Source organism: Labrus bergylta, chromosome 20 (assembly GCF_963930695.1).
Source record: "Labrus bergylta chromosome 20, fLabBer1.1, whole genome shotgun sequence".
Taxonomy (NCBI): Eukaryota; Metazoa; Chordata; class Actinopteri; order Labriformes; family Labridae; genus Labrus; species Labrus bergylta.
Genome location: NC_089214.1, coordinates 20,712,267 through 20,731,998, shown reverse-complemented (window position 1 = coordinate 20,731,998; position 19,732 = coordinate 20,712,267). Strand labels below are relative to the sequence as shown.

The 19,732-nt window shown below is 41.5% G+C and overlaps 1 protein-coding gene across 4 annotated transcripts in view; it reads right to left on the bottom strand.

The window, feature by feature from the left end:
• The window catches only part of mpp7a (MAGUK p55 scaffold protein 7a), a 146,234-nt gene that overhangs the window by 114,426 nt on the left and 12,076 nt on the right, over positions 1–19,732 (bottom strand). Inside the window, exon 1 of one of the 4 annotated variants that reach the window (XM_065948934.1) lies at positions 2,297–2,429. The exons of the other annotated variants lie outside the window; for them this stretch is intronic. The gene's annotated coding sequence lies outside the window, so the exon portion shown is untranslated. Of the gene's footprint in view, positions 1–2,296; positions 2,430–19,732 lie in introns of those variants that run through there. 4 annotated transcript variants of the gene reach the window in all.

Below are 19,732 nucleotides of genomic sequence, written 5' to 3'. Positions count from 1 at the left end.
AAGAGGAGGAGGAGGAGGAGGAGGAGAAGAAGAGAGGGAGAGAGGGAGGATGAAGAGAAGAAGGAGAGAGGGGGGAGGAGGAGGAGGAGGAGGAGGACAAGGAGAGAGGGAGGAGGAGGAGAAGGAGGAGGAGGAGAGAGGGAGGAGGAGGAGATGCATGCAACCAAAAAGCATATGGAAAGAGATGAGGGGAGAGAATGTAGAATAATAATGAGAAACGGTCATTTCAACTAGAATGGCTTCATTCAGAGTGAGAGGTTAACACAGAAATGGGAAAGGTGAGCCCTCTTCTCTTGGTCTCAGGTGGGATTTTTTCAACAGTTAAGAATATCTGAAACATATTGCTCATAAGTTACAAGTCTTTCCATATAAAATACATCTGCTTGTGTGTATTGACATCAGTGTTCTAACCACATACACACATGTACATCCACCTATGAGTTCAGATGAAACTATCATGTGGCATGAAGACACTCTCTCTCTTTCTGCAGCCTCAACACACATGCTAACTGGAGGTTTTTGTAACTGAACTTTAATAAAAACATTTTATAGAGATCTGTCTTATTTACAAGAGAAATGGAAAGATGTTTCAGGGATCACTGACATGGAAGAATATGAGTCACGGCACTCAAAGAAAATCAAAGATGACACTCTAGGAGCCTCCAGTGTAGCAGAGATTTATAACAGAGAAGTACAATGAATGTCTGCTGGATGTGTCAAAAACTTGATGCCTGGGCTATCTCCAGATTCTTACATCTTTAGCTTAGCTGCAAGGTTTTCTCTTGTGATGAGTTTATAACATTGAGGCTAGTTTGGCATCATTTACTTTCTGTGTAATATTTTAAAGGAGGGTCTCTTAAACTTGAGCTCTACTTAAGCATAAAACAGGGTCTACTGTATATGACTACAAAGTATAAATGAGAAATTATTATAACATTGTACAATACTCAGAGGTTCTATGTCAATCTGCTGTCCTTAAAGTTTGACTTAAGACCTGTGTCTTTTACTGCTTTTAATGCTGCCGTACCTTATTGCAGGCAATCCTTCGTTTTTAACATTTGCTTCTGAATAAATCAGAAAAACTGTTTTTAATAAGTGTCACTTATTAATCTGAGAGTAGCTAGTAGTTAGCTTTAGCTTTTCCTGACTGCACCAAAATGGTGTGGAAGCATCAACATTGTACACAGGCCTCTGTACGACCGGTCAAATGTACACAGGCTGAGTGAGAAAGCTTTTCTTGACTACATTTAAAGAGTTTTTTACTTGCTGCAATAATTCAGACTTTCGCAGTGTGTTTTTAGCGAATGCTCACTATTAATCGCCAGCGCTAGTTCAAAGGTGCTCAAATGAATGGGACAGCTCAAGTCAAATAGCTACAGCCGGCAGCCATGAGACACACAAGAAGGCCAGCGACATATCCCTGCTGGTCAAATGCATCTGATTGAAACAGTCCAATTAAAACTGTTTGTTTTTGTGCCACTGACAGGCTCAGATTGTTATTCAAAGTGTCTAAAAAGAAAAGATATAGGGATCCTTTTTCTTATTTTGTCAAACAGGAAACAGCTTTTACACCGTTCTCTTTCCAGACACCAGACTCCATTACAGAAACAGGCGTTTTTACAAAAAACACAGGAGTTGCTGGTCCACCACTCAGAGTTTTAAATTAGGAGTTTGTGTTTTTCTGAAACTCTGTTTGTGTTAAAGCTAACCCCTTTAAAACATAAACCAGTCCAGACGGCGGTGGAGCATCAACTCCTGCATCCTGTGAGGTTAAATGTCTGTTTATGTCACCGGAGTGTGGAGGCTTTGATAGATTTATTAAAGACCTTTTCTGGTTTAAAGAAGCATCCTAACTTGACAAAAGGGTCTATTTATTGTCGTGTTTGTTGACAGACAGCTTTAATAAAACCTTGGCCCGTCAGATGCTAAAAGAATAATAAAGTGGAATTGCCATGGATAAAATATGATAAAGGAACAAGAACATATATCAAGTAGTTAGATCTTTACAAAATATTGAAAACATGAGAATTCCCCTGTTAGTTTTTCCTTTAAATATCAACTAGAGAAAACTCAAAATATGGAAAAATATCCAACTTTAACGCCTCTGACTCAGAGAAAGGGAGAGTTAAAGTCACTTTGTCCCTGTGATCACAGAAAGATTGATGCACAGACAATAGAGAAAACAATCTGTTAAAGCACAAGTATGAGAGAGCGGAGGAGATAAGATCTGATCTGACAAAATAAGGAAGAAACACAAACGTATAGTCCCACAGGTACAATCAGGAAAAGGACTTACCAGGACGGTTGTCTTCCTGCCAAAGCGACACAGTTTCACTCACAGCAGCAGCAGCGGGCACTCCCACTACACTACCACAGAGCACAACCAAATCCTCCCAGACAGGAAGAAACCCGCCCACCAGGTGTATGGCCTCACCTGAACAGACCTGAAACTCGAGTTTCTCTTCCTCCCTACAGACCTCACAGCGCTCCACCTTCCCTCTTTTTTTTCCCCACACAACACTACACTACTACTGTAAACAAAAGAAAGAGTGCAAACCTGTGTGACCATGGGAGATCACTTTTTTAACGGTTCAGGATTTCAAAGTATTTCTCCTCCTCGGATGTTGATGTTGGAAACTGCTCTGTATGTGTTGCCTCTATCTTACACTGGGACGTGACACCTTTGCTGATCATGCACAACTACCATGCACTTAATAAACAGGTTGCACAATCAAGGGTTGAATGATGTAAAGCAACCCTCCTCAATATTTCACAACTTTGCCAGGGTATTCTTTAAATGCGTGGTATTCACTCCTTGAAGTGTTGCACTATTTGTTCATGGTGGGATTTGAAAAAAGAGAAAGATATAGTTAAGTGTTGTACATGTGAAGTTTCTCATGGTATAGCACTTAAACCTTATATCATGCTTCTTACAGTGCTTTAAGTGAAATGCACATTCAAACTGTAGTGACAGCAATTCACCACTAGATGGCGCAATCGGCTCACTAAATAGCTCCAGTCTCAACACAGTGTAAAAAAAGAACTCTTCTGCAAACTGTGTTTTTCTGTGTCCTCATCATGAACTGGGACGTGCCTCAGGGTGCCAGTAAAGATGGGCACCAGTAACCCATACACCACCTGCACCCCCCTCATTAGTACTCATTCTAAAGAGGGGCGTCACAGGTTGGCATGCAGTCTCAGCAGTCTGATTTTAAGTTTTTGTTTAGTTTAAGCTGAGCGGATATAATAAAGTCAAATAATCATGGTGTTTATTTGTCATATCAACACTTCAGCTGTATCCATGGTTACCTAAATTCATAAAGCTGGTACTGAACATGCTGCTTTACCTTACTGTTATGACAGGCTCTTGTGAAGAGCAGAGCTATCTTTTTTTTCCAAGATTTTAATTTGTCTTTATTTGATTGGACAGCAGATAGAGTAGGAAATCGGGATGGGGGGGGGGGGGGGGGGGGGGGATGACATGCAGGAAAGAAGCTGCAGGTCGGACTTGAACCCAGGGCCACACATCATCATCACAAATTTGTTGGAAAATTTAGATTTACGTTTTTCTTAACGTAAATATTTATAAGAATCAAACACCTTTAAAAAATACTTGGTACTTGGAAACCAAGTTGTTTAAAATGATACAAATTCCAGGGGTACAGATGGCCTAGTGGTTAGGTCGTGTCCCATGTAACAAGACATTAGTCCTCAAGCGGCAAGGGTTCAAGTCCAACCTACGGCTTCTTTCCTGCATGTCATACCCCACTCTTCTTCTCTTTTCCCACTCTAACCACTGTCTTATCAAATAAAGGCAAAAAAGCCCCAAAAACTGTTAGCTCCCTATTAGCAAAAAAAGATGCATTTACTAAACATCCACTTTCAGGATTTAACCTACATTGAAGATGTCCCAGACACGTTGTTTTTTGTAAGTTGGTAATTTGGATTGACTTAAAAATAATAAATGCATTTAAATGAATTAATAATCATCATTACTTTCTGACCTACATTGTACTTTCTATCTTCCTTATCTTAACACGTCTTTGTCCTCCTCCTGTCTCTGCTCTCCAGTTCCCATGCTGACACAACAGCTCTTTGTCTCTCCCTGACCCGTTAACAGTGAGAGGAGACCCCGGTCACTATCGGTCTCCACACACATTCCTCCTCCGTCTCGTTCTCTCTCACACACACACACACACATTCACAGCATGCAGGGTCACTGTGGTATTGTTAATGACCAATTTAATTAACCCTGGACATGAAATGGCTGAATTAATTATCCTATAAACTCAAGAGGGAGGAGGATAACAAAAGGGAGGAAGGACAGACTGCAGAGAACACACTTTGCTTAATCAGAAAATATCATTGGTGTGAGTGCTTTATTGCTTTATTTAAGCTCTGCAGGAGCTCACAAATATGAATTCAACCACAAGGCCGGAGATGCCACTGCATTTATCCTCCACACAAGCATTATATATATATTCACTTTGACTCCTCGCTGGCGTCCTCTGACATCATTAGACGATGACCAATTGTCTTACGAGTGATTTCAGCTACAAATAGCTCCTGTAATGAGAGGCACAAAGAGAACAGCAGGGAGCCGTAAGCCTTACTAATCTGGAAGCCCTTCTAAATGCCAGCGATGCAGAGTAACCTACATCCTCACCCGCCATGACTCGAGCGAATCACTCTACCTGGAGTGATCTGACTCAGGGGTGAAGAAGAGAGAGAGAGAGAGAGACGCACACACAAAGAAAAGGGAAGGAGACAGATGGACGGTTGGGATCAAACAGATAAGAACGAACGCAGTGATGTAACAGAGGTCAACGAGGTAAAGCAGGGTATGCACGCTTCTCCGTCATGTTAACACACGCATGCACACCTCCACTGGGTGTTTTAGAGGACATGTTACCAGAGCTCTTAAGTCGAAGAGAGCCTATTAACAGATGCATCATTTATAAAAAACGGCTGGATGGATGCAGTGAGAGAGAGGAGAGGGAGTAGGATAAGGCAAAGAAAAAAAGGGAAAATAAAAGTTTGCAAGGTGGGTAAAAGTAGACAAACTGACAGAGAGGAGAAAATAAAGGAAGGACATCCCGACATCCATCAGACCATCTCATAATCCCTGAACTAAACAAGCAACCTTAAGTGATATCTGGTCAACTTGATACCCCAAAATAACTTAAGTCATCACGCTAAAAAAGAATCCCTAACACTACCGGCCGTTTGTGTTAAATTAAAAACTTAAGGCATAAAAGTGGTCACATCACGACAACCTCTTAATACAGCATCCCAGACTGAGAATGTAATAGAACTCAGCTGATTTATCCAAAGCTGTTTCAAACATGTCCTCCTGAAAATGTATAATATAACATTTTTAGGATAGCCGGCCCCTGAAATGTTCCAGTGCCGAGTGTTATCCACTTAAGTTGTTGGGGAGAGGAAGGTAGGGGGTCTGAGGAGGCAAGACATGACGTTAAAAGTAAGCTACAGTCGTAATGTGTGCAAGATATCCAAGATGGTGGGTCAAATGGTGAATGGACTTGAGCTTGTGTTGCACTTTTCTAGTCTTCTGAATACTCAAAGTGCTTTTACTCTGCAGGTCACACCTACACATTCACACACTGATGGTAGAGGTTTCTATATTAAGAGTCCGTCATTAACTAATCCCATTCATACACATTTTTACGCCGCCAATGGAGCAAGGGGAGTAACTTGGGGGTTCAGTGTCTTGCCCAAGGACACATCGGACATGTAGCTGAAGGAGCTGGAGATCGAACCCCTGATCTTCTACGTTTAGAGACGACCCATGATGAAAGTTTTTTTGCTTTCAATGCTATCATATGTGTAATTGTAAGTATCTGTAGTATCAATGAAGAGTTGAAAAAAAAGATTCTAGTGAGCATAAAGCATCTTCATTATGTGCACTAATATCAAACAGGTCGGGCACTAGTCACAGGATATAGACGTGAGCACCCCTGCACACTCTCTGGCAGTGAATTTGATCGGGTCCTGGTCGACTGAACAATCACTTCTTGTGAAATTTTTACTTGGGTGCTGGGTGGAAAAATTCTGGATGAAGTCGTGGTGAAAAAACCCAGCCGGATTTGTTCACATTTGCAGCTCACCACAGCCCATTTTTGGAAAATAGATTTTTGTTTGTGTGAAAAGGCTATACACTAAAGTTTCAAAGTTTGTTTTGCAGGCCTTGTCCTGAGTTCTACTTGGTCTCAGGCAGGGATCTGGTCCGGGCTAAATCAGACATCCGGTTAGGTTACCCCCGATGAAGAGCCAAATATACATGCTATCAGGCTCAGGAGATGGAAAGATAAACATTACAGTGATAGTTTCAGACATGAGCCACTAACACAGCTCCAGTTATACGCACTCATTCAGATGTCTAAATTAATTTAGCAACAGTAAAAGCAGTCAGGGTTCAGTCCAAGAAGAGCCAGACTGTGTTATCAGTCAATGAAACTGTAAAACAACAACTACCATCACCTTACCCTTTGATTTTAAAACAACAGCGAGGTGACTTTCTGGAAAGTGAATTTAAAATATTTTCTAACTGACCTGTAACTACAGTCCATTTATTATGGTGTTGTATTTGGGATGCTACCAAAACCTCTCTGGCTGTAAAAGCTCTATAAAAAGATACTGAATCGTAACCTAACAGTTGCTTTTTTACATGAAGAAAATTAAAACACCTCAAAATGTTCCCCTCCACAGCCATGACGTGAACCTGTCTTTGTCGTTTTACCTGCAGCACACACAGGTGTTCCACTAACACTGAGGCTTTTTCTTTTGACCTTTGGCAGCGCTCTCACAGCCGCACAGGGCGCTCCTACTTGTAGCATACAGCTCGCAATCAACCTAAAGCAAATCAAGTGTGAAGAAAGGATTTATCTCCTTCTGCAAAAGGAAACACAACTTCACTAGAATATAGCCAATGTGATGCTTTCTTATTTAAACTAGCAACAATTGTTGAGCCTTTTTGTTTGCAACATGAGAAGGTCAGGACACCTCGGTTCATTTTTTTTTTTTACAATCTAACAAGCAACTTTAGACATTAAAATTCAGCTAGAAGTAAAAGATGACACCAGAGCAGGCTGTCACCTTCATTATTAAGCTAATAAAGTGAATAAAGATTACATACAGACCTCTGTGCTTGTCACATGAACCGTCTTCCTGCATAAACCCCCTCTGAAATGTGATTGGGCAATACTACTCTGACCCAAAACAGACACAAAGATCTTGTCCCTCCTCGCCTCAGATTGTACATTCACATGTTAATATGTTTCTATAGATTATCGAGAGAATTCTGACCTGACCTTTATGTTTTGGAAAACAAGATGCAACCCTTCCCTCCAGCTGTGACACAAAAAAACATCACTCGTAGAGGCTGATAATCCTGGTGCTAAGCTGCTTATGATAGAAAACAAACAATTACTAGATGGCTCCCAGATGGTGGTGTGTGGGATCATGTTTGCTAGAAACTGGATGTCAGAGGGATAAAAAGTCTCCCGGCAGTGACGTTTGGTTCATTCAAAACATTACAGAGGCTGGACTCTCCATACTTGATGAAGCAAATATCTAAACTGGGGAGAAGCATTTGTCTGATTAAGCTGAAATGATTCCAAAACCATTTCTTTTGTACATGGACTTCAGGGGATACCCTACTGGTTTTTCTCCCATCATTTGAATCATCAGTCATTTGAAACATCCTCCAGGATTTTACCTGGCTAAACTATCCTCAGACATCTCCTCATCTCAAAAAGCTGCTCAAAAAGTGAGAGTGCCCAGCTTGTATTTGACTTAAATCCTATTGGCACTGAGATTAGTATTACCTGGGGAATTACCTCCCAACGTCAGTGAGGTGCTTTCTCACGGGATGTAATTGACTCCTATTTACTGACATTTCTGTTTTTAAGATATATCGATATATTTTCAAACAAGACGATAATATCGTTAATATGGATATAGTTTATGTTGCATTAAAATAATGTTACAGAGGTGCCAGGTCACCTTTTTCTCACCTCACTGATGATGACTGACTGTCTGTCTCTCTTAACTCTGCTCCTCCTCTCTCTCTCTTTTATTGTATTTAAGGAACATTGTTATTTTATCATATGACTTTTTAAATTCAGTAGTTTATTTTCCATGTGTTTTCACTGTTAATAAAATACATATAGATATATATCGAGTATCGCCATTCAGCTAATTAGTATCAAGACATGAGTTTTGGTCCATATACGCCCAGCCCTATCAGAGAGACGAGGAAAGCTGTAATCATGGAGACGCTTTCCAGTGGAGGGGGGAAAAAAGAATCACACGCTCCTCGAAAACAGGATGGAACTAATTTCAGACCAACAAAAACAAGTGTTCAATACCACATTTAACATCCAGTAAAGACGTCCGTCTTCCTCACGACCACCCACTGGAGCCACCTCCTCTATATAACACGTCACCACACACACAAACACAGGTGTAAATCAGCAGAGGTGACAGCTCTCACGTCCACACTGTTAGTCACTGTGGCAGCAGAATTCCAAACCACTGAGCATCCTCAATGCTGCCTCGTCCTCAATCACACTCCTCTGAGCCTCCACACAGTGACCCATCACAGTAAAGGCCTCTGAAGAAAACAGAGGGGGAAGGTTGAACTGATGCTTCTGCTCATGGAGAGAGTCCTTGTTAAAAAAAAAAAAAAAAAGACACCAACAGTGATCCAAAAAAAAAAGTGAAAAGATGGAGATACTCCTTACGTTTGGAGAGTCAAGGTTAACCATTTCCCATCACATCAAACTGACTGTTTAACTACAACTGTCACACAAATGACAGAAAATTGAAAGTGCACATTTAGCATCCGGGACTTAATAGTAGACCCTAATACGGTCTGTCTCTCAAACAATATGGTCGCAGTAAAGCACTGACCATACACAGTCCAGACAGCTTTAACCTGGTGTCCTCGTCTCGACCTCTCTGTGGGCCTGAAAGGTTGCCACGTTCCTTGCAGCTGTCCTCACACGGCTTGACCTGCTCACACATTGTTCTCAAATTAACCTGCACACATTAAAATGGTCTTTGTTTCCTGGCAACAATAAGAAAAAAAAAAACAGTCCTATATTAAAGTAGATCGGTAGGAGTGTAGGGAGACGAACAAACTCTGGTTCTGGTTTAAACATGACGAACATCTGTGGCTTGGTTGATTCATTGTCTCTTCCTGCACATGTGACTAATGTTTGGAGTCCAAGCATCTTTTTTTTTCTCCTTCAACACCACCAGATAAACCACTTCCTCCCCCCTTCTTCACGTGTCCACTGCCCTCTCTCTGTAGACATATGATACCCCAGAGAGTAATGAAGCAAGTCCTTGAGGTGACCCAGACCTGACCCTGACCCTGACCAGGACACACAGGACAGAGAGACAGATGGGCTGCAGCACCCGGCAGCTGAGCCCCACACTGAGCCTGATGACTCCAGGGAAGCTCAAGTGCATGCAGATACAACCTGCACAGTCAGCAACAATCACTTGGCAGATACTCCGTCATAAATAAATGAAAGCTTCAAAAAACCTACAAGTAAATGTATTTTATAGGGATGTAAGAAAGATTCAAACAAACTCTTATATATATTATATATTATATCCCCCTCCCCCCGAAGGTCAAGTAAGATTTTTTTTAAGATTTATTTTTGGGCTTTTTGTGCCTTTATTGTAGAGATATGATAGTGGATAGAGTCAGAAATCAGGGAAAGAAGTCATTTAAGGATACCTTTCCGATAGAACAGGACATCTGTCATTAAGAGTAACACATGAACACCAAGATTCCTTCAAGTGTTTGTGTCGCCGTGTCGGCTTGTCCCAACCCCCCCAACGCTTTAAACCTAGGGGAAACACGGTATTGTGTTAACAAGAAAACACGTGCTGACTTGGCAGATAACATCGAGCGTACTCTACAGCAAAGGCCGCCCTTTTGATTTTCTTAAAAGTCCTGACATAAAAAAACAATGACACACCTACAGCATGGCGTAAATTAACTCAAACAAACAGAGGCTTGGGGTTAACAAAAAACTGCACATTCTTTCTATCCTACTTTGCAATAAACAATGTCTATTTGAAGTTAATCACATTAAAGTTGAAAGCAATGATAATCCTTGGACAGCCTATCACACATTTGAAATATCGGTAAGTCACAACTGTATTCATTCTGCTGGCATGCCAAACTTTCATCCAATCAAAGTCCCTTGACGGTAAAGTTTAAAGATCTTTGTTGATTAACCTAATGAATTATTAAACTTGAAGAAGTAGATTAATCATTAGACTTTTGGATGTTATCTCTGAAACAAATAAGTCAAAGTTCGCTGCACCTCAGCCTACAGCCCATCTAATGAGTGTGAACAAAGATTTTTGTCTTTAAAGTTTTTTATGGTTATAATCTCCTGGTTGTTTGTGTTGGAGAGAAGCAGACCTCTACCTCTGTAGAACATTTATCTCCCAGGAAATCATACATTTCATATTTCCTTTAAATAAACGATACAGCCTTAAAAATCGGTTTAATCAGTATCACTCTCTCAATTTTCTTCAGGCCCTGTTTATTTTCAGAATATTCATAAAACTGGCAGCCATATTTAAATCTGTGTTGGCATTATTTCCTAATAACTCGTCTTGATAAATGTATCCCTTAAATACATTAAAGGTCGAAACTGAAGGAGTCACAGGTGTGAGTAACATGACTTTTTGGTTAGCATGCTTTGACAACCGCGCAAGCGCACTCTACATGTGTTATTACTCTTTTAGCATTACTTCATGAAACTGTACACTGGAGCAGCCGTGACACACGAGAGGATCCGTCTGTAGAGTATGAATACATGTCGTGTGTAAAACACCATCATTATCAATTCATGCTGACAGGGAATGAGGAGGGAAAGGGTGTGAACTTCAGTCCACTGAGAGCGACGCTGACAAGTAAGAGCAGTCAGAGTATCTGTTAATAGCGCCATAGAGCTCAGCGTTGTACCTGTGGGGACATGCTGCATGGAGACGTGCAGGATGATTACTTAACACCTTCTCTCTGAGGCCTGGGATCATTTTCACCATCGCATTCCATCAGTCAACATGAAGCTACTGCAGACACAGTCTCTTTCTAATCGTAGCTCTCTTTCTAATACGTAGCATGTTTGCGCTTGTTTAAATATTAAACTTAAAGATGGGGCCGTTTATATCATTAGACAGTACAGAGTAAGCGTGTCTGAGGCAACAAAAAAGTAATAATATCTCTGATTTATTTCAAACCAGATGGAGAAAGTGTGATGGGGTGAGAGCAGTGAATGTGTGGGGCAGCTTTTCTGGTAGCAGATGCTGCATTTAAGCTGCTCCTCTGGGTACAACCAGACAACTGTCAGCCAGGCTGTGACGGCCAGCACATCACCAGACTGTCATCAGAGCTACAGAGTAGCTTTGCATGATTTGCAGGTCAATAAAACTCCACATTTATCTGATACTGGCGTCAGTAAAAGAAAAAAACAAAAACTTCTTACAGCCTCTGCCTGAAATGCTGCTGTCTCTTTAAGACCCCCCCCCCTCCCCACGTGCCCACTTTCTTCTGATTGGTCAGCTCTCTGGAAGTCATCTGGAGGGCAGAACGCTGCAGGGCTACCAGGGGAGGGCTGATGTTTAGTGGTGGGAGAACAGATCATATGTAAGAGGTTTCAACAGCTTATGTAGAGGCTTGAAGTTGTTTTGTGAAATTCTTGGTTTCATATCGAGGAACTATCTCTCGATTTGCAGAACAAGAGTTCCTGCTCCAGTTCGGTTTGAGTGGTAATCCTAAATCCATCCATTTTCTTTCACATATCCGAGGTCAGGTAGCGCCGGCAAAAAGGCAAAGTTCCAGTAAGTCGACCCAGACTTCCCTCTCCCTTGCATCAACGTTCCCCAGCACCTCCTCCTGGGGGATTCCGATGCGTTCCCAGGCCAGATGGGATATATAATCCCTCCAGCAAGATCTGGATGTACCCTGGAGTCTCCTCCCACGTTATAGCGCAAATGTCCAATCTTGCATTCCTAGAGTTAAAGTATGAAAGTGTGTCCGCTTATGTCTTGAAGTTATTTTTTATGGAAATTAAACCTTTGTTGTAGACATGACAATTTCTCCAGATGTTAAATCCCCAAAAATTCAAGTTGTCCTTATGGCTGTGATGGAGCAGAAACAGGAAGTGATGCAGACACACTTATCGTAAAACTGCTTTATGCTTTTACACGTCCTGCAACTGATTACAATAAATTCCCCCACCCATCCTTCTACTGGTAGAAAAGTGCATAGATGTGTGTGTGTGTGTGTGTGTGTGTGTGTGTGTGTGTGTGTGTGTGTGTGTGTGTGTGTGTGTGTGTGTGTGTGTGTGTGTGTGTGTGTGAGTATGCTAATCCTTTCAGCACATCACATTGTCAAGATTGTATTATCCCTGAGAGGATATTGACACAATCACATCGGCCTGTGAGCAGATGGGACGCATCAAAAATCAATCCTGACAAATTAGAGTCATAACATCTACACAGACGGACGGCCTGACCCTGAATACAGCCAATTACAAGACTGCAAGACAGCATTTTCCACAGCAGAGCAGAGTCACACATACAGGCTGTCAGATTGAAAGTATCATCATAGCTGTCCCTCTGGCACATTGACAGCAACCATGATGTAGTGTCAGCGATCAGAACCTCCCAAACACAGGTCAGCCTGCAGCCCAGTACTGTGTGAGTGCATGAGGGTGACAAAATATCTGCAAACCCCTGATCGCTCACCCTGATCTATGCACTCACTGCAGCTTCTTTCAAAGAAATAAAAGTCTTTGATTTATTCCGCCGCCTGAAGTTTGGGTTGAATTTTTAAGCTAGAAGGGGAAGGGAGAGACCATGTGTGCTCCAGCAGTGCGTAATGAGTCCCAGGTTATGTCCTCCTAATTAAAGGGGCCGAGAAGCCGACACGCAGGGCTGTTAAGAGTCTGAGGAGCTTCAGAGTCAGGTTGCAGGGTAAAGGGGGTGGGGCCTAAATGAGATAGGGGGTTGATGGTGGTGCTGCGACTCTGAACGTGCACTCCTGGTTTCCAATTAGATAAGTCTCAAGCAGAAACTCTACATGCTCAGTGGGCTCCTCAGAGCCTGTCAGAACAAGAAAAGATGGATTATTATAACATGATCTGAACATCTCATGTGATCCGTTTGATTTCATACTCAAGATCAGACCAGAGGTATCAGTCCATGTTGCATCACATCAGTACATGTCTGTTTTTGCAAAATTTAGATGGAAGATGTAAAAAATCAATTCATAAATCTCTTTTTTTTTTGGAAGCAGAGTAACATAGCTTTAGGATGGTCGTGTAAGAACAGGCCTGTGTGCAGCAGGTTAGAATGGCTCTCAAGTGTTGTAGAGTAATTTGTAGTGTCTGCTGTGGAAGAAGAAAAGAGGACTCTGAATGTTGGAATGAAAAACGTGATATTTGTTACACGGCTCAAATTCAACATGGTAAGCATGCAGAGAAACTTATTTTGCATTTAACTACAAATACGTTTTGTTATCATATTGGTCGCTGCCAAATATTATTTTTTATCCTGCAGAGTATTTTTTTTAATCTATTGTTTGGTTTGAGGTGTCATATATAGTTTACCAGACTTCAAATGCCGTTATCTTGACCAAAACATGTAAAGATATCAATTGAATACCTGTTTTACAGAATCTAAAGTAAGACAGAGAAATTGGAAGAACCTTACATTTTAAAGGCTGCAACTACACACTGTGTGGGGGTTTGCTTTAAAATGAAAATAAACAACTTCTAGGATAAATTCATTCTCAAAACATCTGTTTATTCCTTTTATCCGATAGTGGAATCACCTAACATAACAGCTCTCTTCTAAATAGCTTTTTTCTCCTGCACATAATGTCGCTGCAGGAGGGTGGAGCTGAGGGATACTGAGCAAATATTTGATTATCATCCTGCTCAGACTGCATTAGACACAACACCTGCGTTTGACAGCCGAAGATGTTCAGGACAGAGGAGGAAAGAAAGAGGATATAGATGAAGCACTAAACAATACGCTCAGCCGTCATCAGGTCTTTGGACATTCACATTGATTCCTTGACTGCGTAGTGCCTTATATTGGTGTCTGTGTTTTGGAGTTGCAGAAGCACATCACAGCGGAAAGCTCCACATGCACACACAGTTACCCCCAATGTCCAAATCAAGCAGCAACCTCTGGTCTGGAGAAATGAAGCCAATGTGGAAGTGAAAAATCCTGCAGTTCGTCGAGTGTCCGCAAAAAAAAAGCTGTTTTTACAGCATAAATAAACATGTTTACAGCCTGGTAGAAAAAACAAAAGAGGTCTGATTATTAGTTATTGTCATCACTGGCACACACTGTACGGGGGATGAATTTTTTGATTTTGAAAACCATTTGTGTTATCCATAGTTAGGTGCGTAGCTGACATGATTGACAGGTGGGCACGATGCAGAGTGAGAGGCATTTCACACTTCGCTCAGCAGCACCCCATAATGTCTTAATAAGTCTGCTGCATTTTGCCATTACCTCGTTAATTCTGCTAATCTTACAGCAGAATCAAACGCTTTACCTGCAGGTCTTATCAACCTCACAGATTTAAAGAAAAATATTGCTGAATATGTCATCATAAGCCTTTCTTTCCTGTGCTTCGACTGCATCTCTTGCTGCCGGTAATTCTGCACCCCTGAGAACGGGAACAAAACCAACAACGGGCGAGTTATTACATGCAATTAGCAGTTTAGACTGTGAGACTGTGTGAAGCTCAGGGAGAAGGACAAACAGAGAGTATTTACTCAAGAGATCAGCTGAGGTTTATGTTCAGGAAAGTAGCTCGACAACTTTCTTCTACTGAAGTTCACCCGAGGCAGATTACTGGGAAAAGAGGACAGGATGATTAAGAATAAAAATACCATCAAATTAATTATCTGCGTACTGAATTATTGCATCAGGGGGCCTCAGCCTTTATCTCTCAAAGGGCTCGACCAATTAACACATTCCTCCATCCCTCTAGTGCAAGATAGTCTGATGAAAACTGGAAACAATGGTGTTTGTCGGCCCATGCTCCGGTGCCACTCTTCATTGAGTGCAGGCTTTGGTTGCTAGGATGGAGAGCGAGTAGGCATGACGACAGGAGGAGGCAACCGAGTATCACAAAGGGCGCCACTAACTCTAAATGTGACTCACCTCATTTAAATATTAAGTCTTTAAAAGGGGAGATCCGGGAAGAAAGAGTAAATCAAGTATGTTGGAAAAAAAGAGCTTGTATTTACCACTCACATGCTCATTGTTGTTTAAAGTGTCTGACAACATAATAGAAGGGACCCCAACAGAGCTAGACCTGCCTATAGCCCCGTTTCCACCAAGCAGTTCAGTTCGGTTCGTCACAGTACGGCACGCATTTTGTGGCATTTCCACTTTCAAAAGTCGGGAAAGGTCCCCAAATTACCGTCCCGTGCCGTTCTACTTTTTGCTACCCTTCTGTTGGGGTGCCAAGTCTACCGATGCGACACTAAAAGGTGGGGCTAAACACTGCAGTCCGTTGACTGGTTGAAAGAATCTTCACTTCCTGTGTGACAGCGGTAATAAAAGACGGCTGTATTTTTCCTCGCGGCCTCGCCTGAAACAAAGCTTCATTGCGTTTTGTAACAAAGAACCAAAAGCCAATGAGAAAGACCACGACCTGCTGGATGTCCTCCATTGTTGCTCTTAGTTTACTGTGTCACGGTCTTCTTCTTCGTCTAATTTATTTGCGGGGTACACTGTGTCGCGCTGCTATGATGTCACGCTATTACGTAGCTGTCGGGATATTGGCATCAGGCTTACACGCCGCCTACCAAAAAAAAAAAAAGAGTACGGTAACTACGGTTGGCTGTGGAAACGCAAACAGGATCAGGCTTTACCGATCCAAACTGTACCAAACTGTACTGAACCATACTGGACCGCTCGGTGGAAACAGGGCTTTTGTGAACCAGAAACCACCAGAGTTCAGTGACAAAGTCCTATAATCATCCAAACTTGAGGCACATCAAGGGTCACAAATATATGTTAGTATAATTACTTCAATCCCAAGTTTGTGTTCCCGTGCAGAGCAGAAGTTTAGTCCTTGTCATTATGATCCCTATTGTCTCTGACAGCCTAAGTGGTGAGGCAGCACCTGTTAGCAGCCACATAATAACACACACGCACACAAACCTCTCAATTCTATTTACCCATCATCTTCAACATCATCATCATCATCGCTCACTTTAAATGAAGCCCTCTTATCTCAACTGTACTCCACATTATACACACACACACACACAGCCTGCACTTCCTCCTCCACTCGAGCGGAGAGGTATCACTTTTCTACTGCAGCCTGTCTCTCAACTCACTGCTGCTTTGTCGGGGAAATCGGAGACAAGGGAGGCACTTTGTTGAGCCTGGAACAAAACAAAACTCTTAACGATACAAAAAAATTAAAAAGAGAAGAGGTCAGTGTTTTTACAGTTCACACAAAGAAAGACCAAAATTAATATGAAAGCAAGTGAGATAGAAGGAGAATCTAATTATTAAATGTAGGTTTTCCCCCTTTTCATGCTTCATCATGTGTCGTTACAGGGAAGTTAAGTTCTGCAGAAGTGAAAAACAACAGAATAAGAAGCAGCTTACATGTCATGCAAAACAATACTGCATTATATGTTATCCAGTTTGTTTTAGCAAACCAAACCCTGACATGTCATTTTGGTCACAAACACAACCAAAGCACACAATCAATTCTGCTGTTTGTCTGACCTGAAAGTACTTTTTCAGTGAGGAGCCTCTGACTTGGTACACATCAGGAGGGAGCCGCCTGGTTCATGAACTCTGCAGATGCTAAATAAACAACCCTTTCAGTCTGGAGATATTCAGCTGCTGGCTCAGAGAAGAGACTGAAGCCATCGTTGATCAACATGTTACTGTTTTATGATCTGTTGAAAAAATGTAAACCCAAATCACTTTGCTACAATATTACCAAGCTACACCTCCAGGTGCCAATAGGGGGAAGGCATGTTTGTATTACACTGAATCCTTTGGAAATTCTTAAGATAACATTTTCTTGGATGTAACGTCATCATTTGGCTGAGAAAGTCCAGAGACTCTGGATGAGTCAGTGGAGGAGTACATGGCTGTTATCTTCACTGTCAATAAGATAATGTCAAGGCTGAAAATGATCTCCTCATGAAAATGAGCAGATCTTTTTAGCAGACATCTTCTTTTTTGTAAAAACTGCTTTTTTTGCCAGTCATGTGTATGTGACTTCTGGTGTTCCTGGAGCCAGCCTCAAGTGGACACTCGAGGAACTGCAAGTTTGGGGTGTTTTGCATTATGTGCTTTTACAAGAATGCAAATGTTATAACTGCTTTTAACTTCATGATCCTCTCCTCCGCTACAATATCTCCTTCACCCTGGGAGGGTTAAACACACCACATGCCATAACGAAGACACATTATTCAGTATGATCAAGTTGTGTTACTGCAGACGTCACACACCTGTGTTAGAATATATGTAGTAACAGAACATACACACACACATTACACAAGCTTTCTGGCTCCGCCTTCACCGACCCTGACATCACTGATACTTCTCTTTAACAAAGTGCACACCAGGAGAAAGCATAAACATTGTGTATTTAAGTTCTTATTCACAAACGTCATGCACATTGACTCTCCATTTGGGAGATTTTTCCTCCCTTTTTCCTTTCCTTTTTTCCTAGATAATTTCTAGAGGTCTACAAAATCCTTCCCAGTCACAAAAGCTGAACACTCCCTGAGCAGATGGAAGTTCATCGAGTTCTATCACAGGAATGTGTTTCATTTCTTAATCAAATCAATATATTAACACATTTCCAGTCCAAATCATATCCACATTTCACATGAATCCAAGCACTAAGGTTGCCTTTTTTCAGCTAGAGAATGAATAGGTTGTAAACGGAGCATAAGCTCAGCAGAGACATGTTTTACAATATCAACCAGTGACAGAAGAAGACCGTAATAGAAGGCTTAAACATTCACACCAATCAAACTCACATGGAGATAAAGAAAGAATTCCTCCAGAAAAGACACAAAACAGCGAGGGAAGGAGGGGGAATGTAATGCTATCTGATTACAGAAAGTATAAATGACACAATGATTGAACAGAATTACTCGCTTGACCTGAACTAAACATGCTGCAGCCTGGCTGAGAGTGAGGCTGCATTAACATGGATTCAGACAGACATGACAGACAAATCGATAAACTTGTGTTTGATGGGAGCAGGACACGTGAGGCTGGTGGAGGATACATTTCTGTTCTTTTCAGTTTCATATTTTGACCAATGCTGCCCTGAAGAACACTTTTTGTAGACTAAAATATTTAGTTTGTTTTAACCCCAACCAGAGGGTGTTTTTTTGTGTGCCTGCCTGAAACGCAACAATTGTACTCTGTAGAAAAGGCAACTCGACTAAAAGGGTGCACAACACAAGAAGCTGACAGACCTATCACAGATCAGTGGGTGGGAACTCACTCCCAGAATCTAAACTTAACGTCCGCCATCTTGCTTGGAAGCTTTGCTAACAGGCTCCTTGGAGAAAGTGGAGAAGAACTAAAGTATGATCAAAGTAAGTTTCAACTTCAAACTGACATGGATGAAGGGGATTTTGAAAGTCTTGTGCTCGAATCGGATGTTCGTGGCTATATCTGCAATAGAATAGAATAGAATTACTTTATTGATCCAAAACTGGGAAATTGTGGCGTTACAGCAGCAGGTTATCCAAACACACAATATTAGCAAATAAACACAATATAATATTAAATACAAAGTAAATAAGCACAAAAAATATCAAAACTAAGAATGAGAATATATACAACCAGGATTTAACTAAGCATTACAAGCCGCAATATAGCGACAGGGCGGCTGCTGCCGACAGAAGACCTGTATTTATTAATCCAGGAACATAAAGGCCTTAACTGCTGTGAGGTCTCCATGCCCCCATATACCAGAGAGGGGCTTTGTGATCCTATAGACAGACTGTTTCATAAGCTAAGAACAAGATCCACAAGAACCTGTGAGGTAAAACAAACTACAGTACAGTGGACTAAGCTATAACGTAAATCCTATGCATTAGTGGTACCTTACCATGAGCCACTAAGTTTATTGTCATTCCAAACATTACACAACCTGCTCTTACTGTTTATTAGTTCCTCCCTACGCCTGAAGTTGTGCTACTCAGCAACACCAGCTGCTGCAGTGTTTGTGTGGGAGGAAATATGCTCCGTGTTGGACTGTTATAATTGAGAACCATCACTAAGTCAGCTAGCACTGTAAAGTAGTCTGAAACACGAGCTTAAGATTGCAAGCTGGCCTCTTGTATTACATTTGACCCCTATCTGACCTCTTCCCAGTTAGCTGATTGGGCTAAATGAGGTATTCTCTGACTGTGCAGAAGTTTTGGAGCATAAAGAAAAGCAGTGGGGTCCAGTTGGGAAACTCCCCTGAAGGAAGAAAGAATGATGTTACATTTTTACCAAAGATTGACTTTCTTTTAGAGTTATATCTCCAGGTTTGTTTTGACATTTCTGAGAGTAATAGTGCACAGATGGCTGATGATGCTCTACTTATTTTCTCTGGTAAAGAAGAATTAAATGTTAATGGACTTTTAACAGGTTAAAAAAAAACCCTGTA